This window comes from Parasteatoda tepidariorum, chromosome 6 (assembly GCF_982258835.1).
Source record: "Parasteatoda tepidariorum strain Cologne lab strain chromosome 6, Ptep-v5.0, whole genome shotgun sequence".
In the NCBI taxonomy this organism is placed as follows: domain Eukaryota; kingdom Metazoa; phylum Arthropoda; class Arachnida; order Araneae; family Theridiidae; genus Parasteatoda; species Parasteatoda tepidariorum.
In genome coordinates, this window is record NC_141760.1 from 105,472,746 (window position 1) to 105,482,801 (window position 10,056).

At 32.8% G+C, this 10,056-nt stretch overlaps 1 protein-coding gene across 1 annotated transcript in view; it reads right to left on the bottom strand.

Annotated features, from left to right (window-relative positions):
* LOC147808262 (GPI-anchor transamidase component PIGS-like) overlaps positions 1-7,417 on the bottom strand; it is a 36,717-nt gene extending 29,300 nt beyond the window's left edge. The window contains exons 1-2 of the mRNA XM_087166339.1: positions 5,491-7,417; positions 4,403-4,463 (exon numbers count right to left, since the gene is read on the bottom strand). The gene's annotated coding sequence lies outside the window, so the exon portion shown is untranslated. The remainder of the gene's footprint in view (positions 1-4,402; positions 4,464-5,490) is intronic.
* Between the last annotated feature and the right edge of the window lie 2,639 nt (positions 7,418-10,056).

A 10,056-nucleotide genomic window follows, 5' to 3' on the forward strand; every position in this document is an offset into this window, starting at 1 on the left:
AGTATAAATTTCTTGCAGTGCTAAAAACGTGTTTTCTTTGGGGGGGGGGGAGCACAGTTTCAGAGGAAAGCTAAAGATCTTAAATTAGCGAAAGCTTTAGAAAATAAGTTCACTTTTTTGACCGATAATTGGGGGAAAACGCTTTGAATCTTATTTGCGTTAAGCTATTAGAATGGTTAACGTTAACTAATGGCAAACCAATTATTTTATAGCAGTATAAGAGGGATCAAGGGTAAAAGGGTATTGGAGCGCTATCGATTTCTGACAAAGATCTTGAAGCGTTAAAAATTGAATTCAGAGTATAAATTTCTTGCAGCGCTAAAAACGTGTTTTCTTTGGGGGGGGGGACAGTTTCTGAGGAAGGCTAAAGATTTTAAATTAGCGAAAGTTTTAGAAAATAAGTTCACTTTTTTGATCGATAATTGGGGGGAAACGCTTTGAATCTAATTTGCGTTAGGCTATTAGAATGGTTAACGTTAACTAATGGCAAACCAATTATTTTATAGCAGTTTAAGAGGGATCAAGGGAAAAAGGGTATTGGAGCGCTTTCGATTTCTGACAAAGATCTTGAAGCGTTAAAAATTGAATTCAGAGTATAAATTTCTTGCAGCGCTAAAAACGTGTTTTCTTTAGGGGGGGGCACAGTTTCTGAGGAAAGCTAAAGATCTTAAATTAGCGAAAGTTTTAGAAAATAAGTTCACTTTTTTGATCGATAATTGGGGAAAACGATATGAATCTAATTTACGTTAGGCTATTAGAATGGTTAACGTTAACTAATGGCAAACCAATTATTCTATAGCAGTTTAAGAGGGATCAGGGGTAAAAGGGTATTGGAGCGCTAACGATTTCTGACAAAGATCTTGAAGCGGTAAAATTTGAATTCAGAGTATCAATTTCTTACAGTTCTAAAGACCTTTTGGGGGGGGGGGTCGGAAACAGTTTTTGAGGAAGGCAGAATATCTTAAATTTGCGAAAGTTTTAGAAAATAAGTTCACACTTTTGGCCGACTATTGTGGGAAAATGCTTTGAATCTAATTTGCGATTGGCTATTAGAACGTTAACTTGTTCTTATTCTATAGCCGTAACTGTTTAAGAGGGAACAAGGGTATTGGAACGTTAACGATTTCTGACAAAGATCTTGAATCGTTAAAAATTGAATTCAGAGTATCAATCTCATGCAGCGCTAAAAACGTATTTTTCTTTGGGTGGGGGGGGGGGCACAGTTTTTGAGGAAGGCTGAAGATGTTAAATTGGCGAAAGTTTTTGAAAATAAGTACACACTTTTGGCCGACGATTGGAGGAAGTCGCTAAAATCTAATCTGCGTTTGGGTATTAGAATGGCTAGCGTTAAAAAATGGAAAACTAATTCTTTTATAGCAGTTTAAGAGGGATCAAGGGTAAAAGGTTATAGGGACGTAACGATTTCTGACAAAGATCATGAAGCGTTAAAATTTAAATTCAGAGTATCCATTTCCTGCAGCACTAAAAACGAGTTTTTTTTGGGGGGGGGGACACAGCTTTTGAGGCAGACTGAAGATCTTAAATCGGTGAAAGTTTTTGAAAATAAGTTCACATTTTTCTCAGACAATTGGAGGAAAATGCTTTGAATCTAATTTACGTTAGGCTATTAAAATAGCTAACGTTGACTAATAGTAAACTAATTATTTTATAGCTGTTTAGGAGGGATCAAGGGGAAAAGGTTATTGGAACGCTAATGATTTCTAACAAAGATCTTGAAGCGTTAATATATGAATTCAGAGTATCAATTTCATGGAGCACTAAAAACGTTTTTTTTTTTTTTGGGGGGGGGACAGTTTATGAGGAAGGCTGAGGATCTTAAATTTGTGAATGTTTTTAAAAATAAATTCATAATTTTGGCCGAATATTGAGGGAAAAAGCTTTGAATCTAATTTGCGTTTGGCTATTAGAATGGCTAACGTTAACTAATTCTTATTTTATAGCCTTAACTGTTTAAGAGGGATCAAGGGTATTGGAACGCTAAAAATTTCTGACAAAGATCATAAAGCATTAAAATTTGAATTCAGAGTATCAATTTCCTGCAGCGATAAAAATGTGTTTTTGTGGGAGGGGGTAACAGTTTTTAAGGATGGCTTAAGATCTTAATTTGGCTAAAATTTTTGAAAATAAGTTCACACTTTTGGCCGACTATTGGAGGAAAACGCTTTGAATTCCATTTGCGTTAGGCTATTAGAATGGCTAACGTTAACTAATTCTTATTTTATAGCCGTAATTGCTTAAGAGGGAACAAGGGTAACGGAACGCTAACGATTTCACACAATCATGAAGCGTTTAAATTTGAATTCAGGGTATCAATTTCCTGCAGCGCAAAAATCTTTTTTTTTTTGGGGAGGGCAGCGCAGTTTTTTGTATGGCGATGTTATTGAATGGCTTAGAGGAAAACGCTTTGAATCTAATATGCGTTAGGCTATTAGAATGGCATACGTTAACTAATGGCAAGCCAATTAATTTATAGCAGTTTAAGAGGGATCAAGGGTAAAGGGTTATTGGAACGCTAACGATTTCTGACAAAGATCATTAAGCGTTAAAATTTTAATTCAGAGAATCAATTTCCTGCAGAGATAAAAATGTGTTTTTTTTGGGGGGGGACAGTTTTTGAGGAAGGCTAAAGATCTTAAATTAGCGAAAGTTTTTGAAAATAAGTTCACTTTTTTGATCGATAATTGGGGGGAAAACGCTTTGAATCAAATATGCGTTTTGATATTAGAATGGCTAACGTTAACTTATTCTTATTTTATAGCCGTAACTGTTTAAGAGGGATTGAGGGTATTGGAACGCAAACAATTTCTGACAAAGATCTTTAAGCGCTAAAATTGGAATTCAGAGTATGAATTTCTTGCAGCGCAAAAAAGTTTTTTTGCCTGGGGGGGCACAGTTTTTGTAAGGCGAACTTATTCAATGGGTTAGAGGGAAACGCTTTGAATCTAATTTGCGTTAGGCTATTAGAATGGCTAACGTTAACTAATGGCAAGCCAATTATTTTATAGCAGTTTAAGAGGGATCAAGGGAAAAAGGTTAATGGAACGCTAAGTATTTCTAACAAAAATCTTGAAGCGTAAAAATTTGAATTCAGAGTATCAATTTCTTGCAGCGCTAAAAACTTCTTTTTTGGGGGGGAGACGCAGTTTTTTAGGGAGGCTAATGATCTTAAATTAGCGAAAGTTTTAAAATAAGTTCACTTTTTTGACCGATAATGGGGGGAAAACATTTTGAATCTAATTTGCGTTAGGCTATTAGTATGGCTACCGTTAGCTAATTCTTATTTTATAGCCGAAATTGCTTAAGAGGGACAAAGGGTAATGGAACGCTAACGATTTTTGACAAAGAGTTTGAAACGATCAAATTTGAATTCACAGTATCAATTTCCTGCAGCGATAAAAATGAGTTTTTTTTTGGGGGGGGGAGCAGTTTTTAAGGAAGCCTGAAGATCTAAAATTGGTGAAAGTTTTTGAAAATTAATTCTCATTTTTAACAGACTATTGGGGGAAAACGCTTTGAATCTAATTTGCGCTAAGCTATCAGAATGGCTTACGTAAACTAATTCTTATTTTATAACCTTAACTGTTTAAGAGGGATCAAGGGTATTGAAACGCGAACAATTTCTGACAAAGATCATGAAGCGTTGAAATTTGAATTCAGAGTATCAATTTCCTGCAGCGATAAAAATGTGTTTTTTACGGGGGGGGGGTAACAGTTTTTCAGGATGGTTGAAGATCTTAAATTTGCGAAAGTTTTTGAAAATAAGTTCACACTTTTGGCCGACTGTTGGAGGAAAACGCTCTGAATCTAATTTGAGTAAGGCTATTAGAATAGCTAATGTTAACTTATTCTTCTTTTAAAGCCGTAACTGTTTGAAAGGGATTAAGGGTATTGGAGCGCTAACGATTTCTGACAAAGATCTTGAAGCTTTAAAATTATAATTCAGTGTATCAATTTCTTGCAGTGCTAATAACCTTTTTTTGGGGGGGAGTGGGGGGGGGCAGTTTTTGAGCAAGGCTGAAGATCATAAATTTGCGAAAGTTTTTGAAAATAAGTACACAGTTTTGGCCGACTATTGGGGAAAACGCTTTGAATCTAATTTGCGTTTGGCTATTAGAATGGCTAACGTTAACTTATTATAAACTAATTATTTTATAGCAGTTTAAGAGGGATCAAGGGTAAAAGGTTATTGGAACGCTAATGATTTCTGACAAAGATCTTGAAGCGTCTGGACAAAATAATATCTGGTTTTAACTAAATTTTTAGACTATGCATTTTTCGGGGGAGGGGATATATATATATTACATATATATTTTATATAGATAGATATAATTTATTTTAATGAAACGATTAAAAACTGACTTCACCAGTTTGCATTACTTACCTTTTAAAATCTAAATGCTGGAAATTTGCAGACATTCTCTGACTTCATTAATTCAATTTTGCTAATAAAAATAATATATGTTAATAAAAATATATTATATAGCATCATTCGTGCAAAGTTTCATAAAACAGAAATGTTATAGTTTAAGACAGTTTTAATTTATTTACTTCGTAGAATAGTTTAAGTAAAACTACAATTTAGTTTTAGTTTATTTACTACTTAGAATAGGTTAAGTAAAACTAGAATTTAGTTTTAATTCATTTATTACGTACTGTAAGTTAAGTAAAACTAGAATTTATTTAACAAAAATAAATTAAGGAATTTTATGGATATGTCATGTTATTAGGATTGCAGCCGATCTTGAATTTATATTAAGTCAGTATAATAGGCGTTTGACTGTTTGAAATATTTTTTAATACATAAAGTTTGATTATGGAATTTTCTATTGCTAAAAAGTTGCATTGTTTAATTTATAAATTCAAATTATACTCTACCGAATTTAATTTTCTTAACATTGCTACAATTTATCTATAACTTACAAATGCTAATTTCGAAATTGTAGAGTTTATTCGAGTTCTATAGCTACAAATCAGGCTTTTATGAAATTAAGAAAAAAGTATGCATTATTTCGAGAAAAAAATTAGAATATTTTTTTTCTTTTTTTAAGAAACATCTACTTAAATTTCTCTGAATCTAAAATTATTTTTGACGCCGGTTCCAGCTTTTTAATATAACTGAGAAATAAGACTGATTTTGCGAGTAAATAAAAACACAAAATAGTCTTTTTAAGTGTTGTAGCTTTAAAGTTATGATTTAAAGTCAACATCGTTTTAGTTTTCATATTATTTTATAGAGGGTCGATTTTCAGATGAAAAATATTGTTAAAGTTTCATTTTTGAGATAAAATAATTTGAGCAGGATTCGTTCACGGACCCAAATTTCTATTAAAATTATCCGTGAAAAGAAAATGTCAAATATAATCGTCAAATAAATGTATGTAAATAAAATTAAATTAACAATTAAATTAACTTAAATTTAACTTTAAAAATTAATAGTTTTATAAAAATTAAAATTAGAGGATTACTTACATGTGCAGCTGAAGTTTTAATTCTTCAGAATTATCGAAACCTTCAGCATGAAGTTGCTTAAGTTATTAAATGTATCCATCCCAGGTTTGGCATAGCTATTGAGCCCCCAGTTCTTCCTATAAAACTCAATTGCAGTAAAAATTAATAATTAAGCAAAATCTGTAAAGTTACGTTCTAAGGGAATAAACCATAAGCAAAGGAAAATACAGTAGAATAAGTCAAAATGATGACAGGAACGAAATTCGATGAGGTACGTCAAAATATATCACAAAGATATGGCGGTGAAACCCAATAAGAAGCTGAAATAAAATAAATGGAAAAAAAATCTTAAAAAAAACGATGAAAAATATTAAGGAAATGTTGGAAAACAAGCACCAAATGTACAATAAAAACAAGCAGCAAGGAAATTATGGAAATCAAGCAGCAAGGAAACGATGGAAAACGAGCACCATGGAAACAATGGAAAACAAGCACCCTGGAAACAATGGAAAATAAGCACCATGGAAACAATGGAAAACAAGCATTAATGAAACAATGGAAAATGAACAGCAAGGAAACGATGGAAAACAAGCAGCAAAGAAACGATGGAAAAAAAGCACCAAAGGAAACAATGGAAAACAAGCATCAACAAAACAATGGAAAACGGACAGCACAGGAATTATGAAAAATGAGCACCAATGAAACAATGGAAACAAACAGCAAGGAAAGAATGAAAATCAAGCACCAAGGAAACGATGGAAAACGGGAACCAAGGAAACGATGAAAAACGAGCACAAGAAAAATGATGGAAAACGAGTACCATAAAAACGATAGAAAATGAGCACCAAGAAAACGATGGAAAACGAGGACCAAGAAATCGATGGAAAAGCACTAAAGGAAACAATGGAAAACAAGCATCAATGAAACAATGGAAAATGGGCAGCACGGGAATTATGAAAAACGAGCACCAATGAAACAATGGAAAACAAACAGCGAGGAAACGATGAAAAACAAGCACCATGGAAACAATGGAAAATAAGCACCATGGAAACAATGGAAAACAAGCATTAATGAAACAATGGAAAATGAACAGCAAGGAAACGATGGAAAACAAGCAGCAAAGAAACGATGGAAAAAAAGCACCAAAGGAAACAATGGAAAACAAGCATCAACAAAACAATGGAAAACGGACAGCACAGGAATTATGAAAAATGAGCACCAATGAAACAATGGAAACAAACAGCAAGGAAAGAATGAAAATCAAGCACCAAGGAAACGATGGAAAACGGGAACCAAGGAAACGATGAAAAACGAGCACAAGAAAAATGATGGAAAACGAGTACCATAAAAACGATAGAAAATGAGCACCAAGAAAACGATGGAAAACGAGGACCAGGAAATCGATGGAAAAGCACTAAAGGAAACAATGGAAAACAAGCATCAATGACACAATGGAAAATGGGTAGCACGGGAATTATGAAAAACGAGCACCAATGAAACAATGGAAAACAAACAGGGAGGAAACGATGAAAAACAAGCACCATAGAAACGATGGATAACAAGCACCATGGAAACAATGGAAAACAAGCACCATGGAAACAATGGAAAACAAGCATTAATGAAATAATGGAAAATGGACAGCACGGGAATTATGAAAAACGAGCACGAATGAAGCAATGGAAAATGAACAGCAAGGAAACGATGGAAAACATGCACCATGGTAACAGAAATCGAGCATCAATCACCAAATATACAATAAAAAACAAGCAGCAGCCACAAAAACAAATAAAAACGAGCATGACGGAAACAATGGAAAACAGGAACCATGGAAATGATGGAAAACAAGCACCAAGGAAACAACAGAAAACAAGCACCAAGGAAACGATGGAAAAAAGCACCAAGGAAACGATGGAAAAAAAGCTCCAAAGGAAACAATGGAAAACAAGCATCAACAAAACAATGGAAAACGGACAGCACAGGAATTATGAAAAACGAGCACCAATGAAACAATGGAAACAAACAGCAAGGAAAGAATGGAAATCAAGCACCATGGAAACGATGGAAAACATGCACCATGGAAACGATGGAAAACATGCACCATGGAAACAACAGAACACAAGCACCAAGGAAACAACAGAAAACAAGCACCATGGAAACAATGGAAATCAAGCGAAAAATTATGAAAAACGAGTACTATAAAAACGATGGAAAATGAGCACCAAGGAAACGATGGAAAACGGGGACCAAGGAAACGATGAAAAACGAGCACCATAAAAATAATGGAAAACGAGAACCAAGAAATTGATGGAAAAAAAGCACCAAGGAAAAAATGGAAAACAAGCAGCAAAGAAACAATAGAAAACAAGCAACAATGAAACAATGGAAAACGGACACCATGGGAATGATGGAAAACGAGCACCAAAGAAATACTTATTCCAAGATGTTATTAAATACAATCTTACATCGAGCTTCGTATTCCCTATATTTGGGAGAGAATGCTTACCATACATCGATTATATAAACTCACCTTTTATAGATAATAATCCACCATTATCAACGATAAAAATGTTTAGATATCAACTTTTCTCGTTAGAATATAAAAATCTTACTTGTTCATCACTGCAATACGGTTCATGTCCTGAAAAAAAAATAAGATTTTGTTATGATTGGATATTCCATCCGTTATATACCACTAGTAGAAGAGATAACTCAAAACTTAAAGAAAATAATAAATTTTAATGAGAACGAAAATATATTTTTATATTTCGTCCCTCTAGAAGAATACATTCAATTTAAAAACACTTCGATTATAGCTATAAAGTTGTAAATGTAATATAAAGATTTTGCTACGTACATTAAATAGTTAAAGCAAAATTACATTAGTACTTCGTATATAATGTAAGCATTTCTGAAAAAAATTTATTGCGTCTTTTTAAATTTATTTTTTCCTAAGGGAAAAAATCGATCGAAAAATCGGCGAAATTAATTTTTTTGTTATTTATTTCATCCTGTAATTGAATTCTTTCATTTAAATTCCAAAAAATTCGAATAAATTTACATGCATTTTTTTTTCTACTATAAAACAATTTTCCATATAAGAGATCATTGTAAAAATATCTTTTTTTCTAATGTAATCATTTCATGTTGTTACAATTGCTGAAGCAAATTCCTTATAAATTCTCAGTTCTGCAACACACATTTGAAACCACCATTAAAATATTCTTTCTAATGTAAACGTAAATTCACAATATTGTAGCAAATCATTTATTTTTTACTTATGCATTTTTGCCAATCTTATCGTTGTTGCCGGAGAATTTTTTCTAGCAATAGTAAAATGCATCCATTAATTACTTATGCTTTGTTTAATTTAACAACTATAAATATGATTTTAAAAAATTTTCTGTTGTTGTTGACGCATGCCTGCTTAGGCAGAGGGGGTGCGATTCTTCTTGTTTCCCAGTGGCGCCAAATTATTCTCTCCGCAGCATAGACAGATATAAATAACTATTAGTTACATATTCATGCGTTAGGTGCGTTTTTTATGCTAAATAAAAAACAATATTAAATCACATTGCTTTTTCACTGTCACTTTATTAAAGAAATAATATATAATTTCAGTTCAGAATTCAGAAATATTATATAATTCAGTATTTGTTTACGCTACTATTTCTCTTACACGGCGAATCGACCAATGATTGCCGCTAAAAATGTCACATGCCAAATCTAGCTGAGGTGGCTCAACATATAGCGCTTTTAAAAACGGAAACTGAAATAATCAGAGACCATCAGCTGCGGCAATCTCATACTATTAAGCTAGGCAGAAGTGAGTAGTCATTGTTCGATAGTATTTTGTCTACTTTAGTATTTTGTCGAAAGAGCTTTTTTTCACGAATTTATATATTACGAATTTATTTGACGATTTTTGATTTATATTACGAATTATACTATAACACATTTCTAATAGGTTTAACGAATTACATGTCATTTATTTGAATTCAAATTTATTTTAATGACTTAGTATTTACTAAAAAGATGAAATTTTTTTAAAAAAAAAGTTTTTTTTGGATTTGAATGATTGTTTTGAATTCTTAGAATTTTGTGCATTTGAAATGTACCTAAGTTAGTAGAGAGCGAAGCGAGCTTGGTTTGCGAAGCAAACCATATAAGATTGCGTAGCAATTTTCGGGGGTTGGCGAGCGTTAGCAAGCAGTGCGCACAGCCCACTAGTATGCAATAAAAGGTTAAATGATCTATTGTTTTCGGAAATTTTCGTTTAAGTTCATCTGCTGTGAAGATAGAATAAATGAAAAATAATAACTGAATTATTTTAAAACAACGATTTTGTTTTGCTACGGTAACCAATTAATTAAAAAAAAGACATAATATTAACGAAATTCGATTAATACATGATAGTATGTTGGGATGTGATTATCAAACTTACCCAATTGATTCCACGAACATTTGATATTGATTCAGCAAAGGTTAAGTTGGTGAATTTTCTAAAGATTGATTGGTTGCGCTCCTTTATAACCCTCATTCAGTATTACACGCAACACGAGGTTAACAGCACTTCCATAAACTGAACTA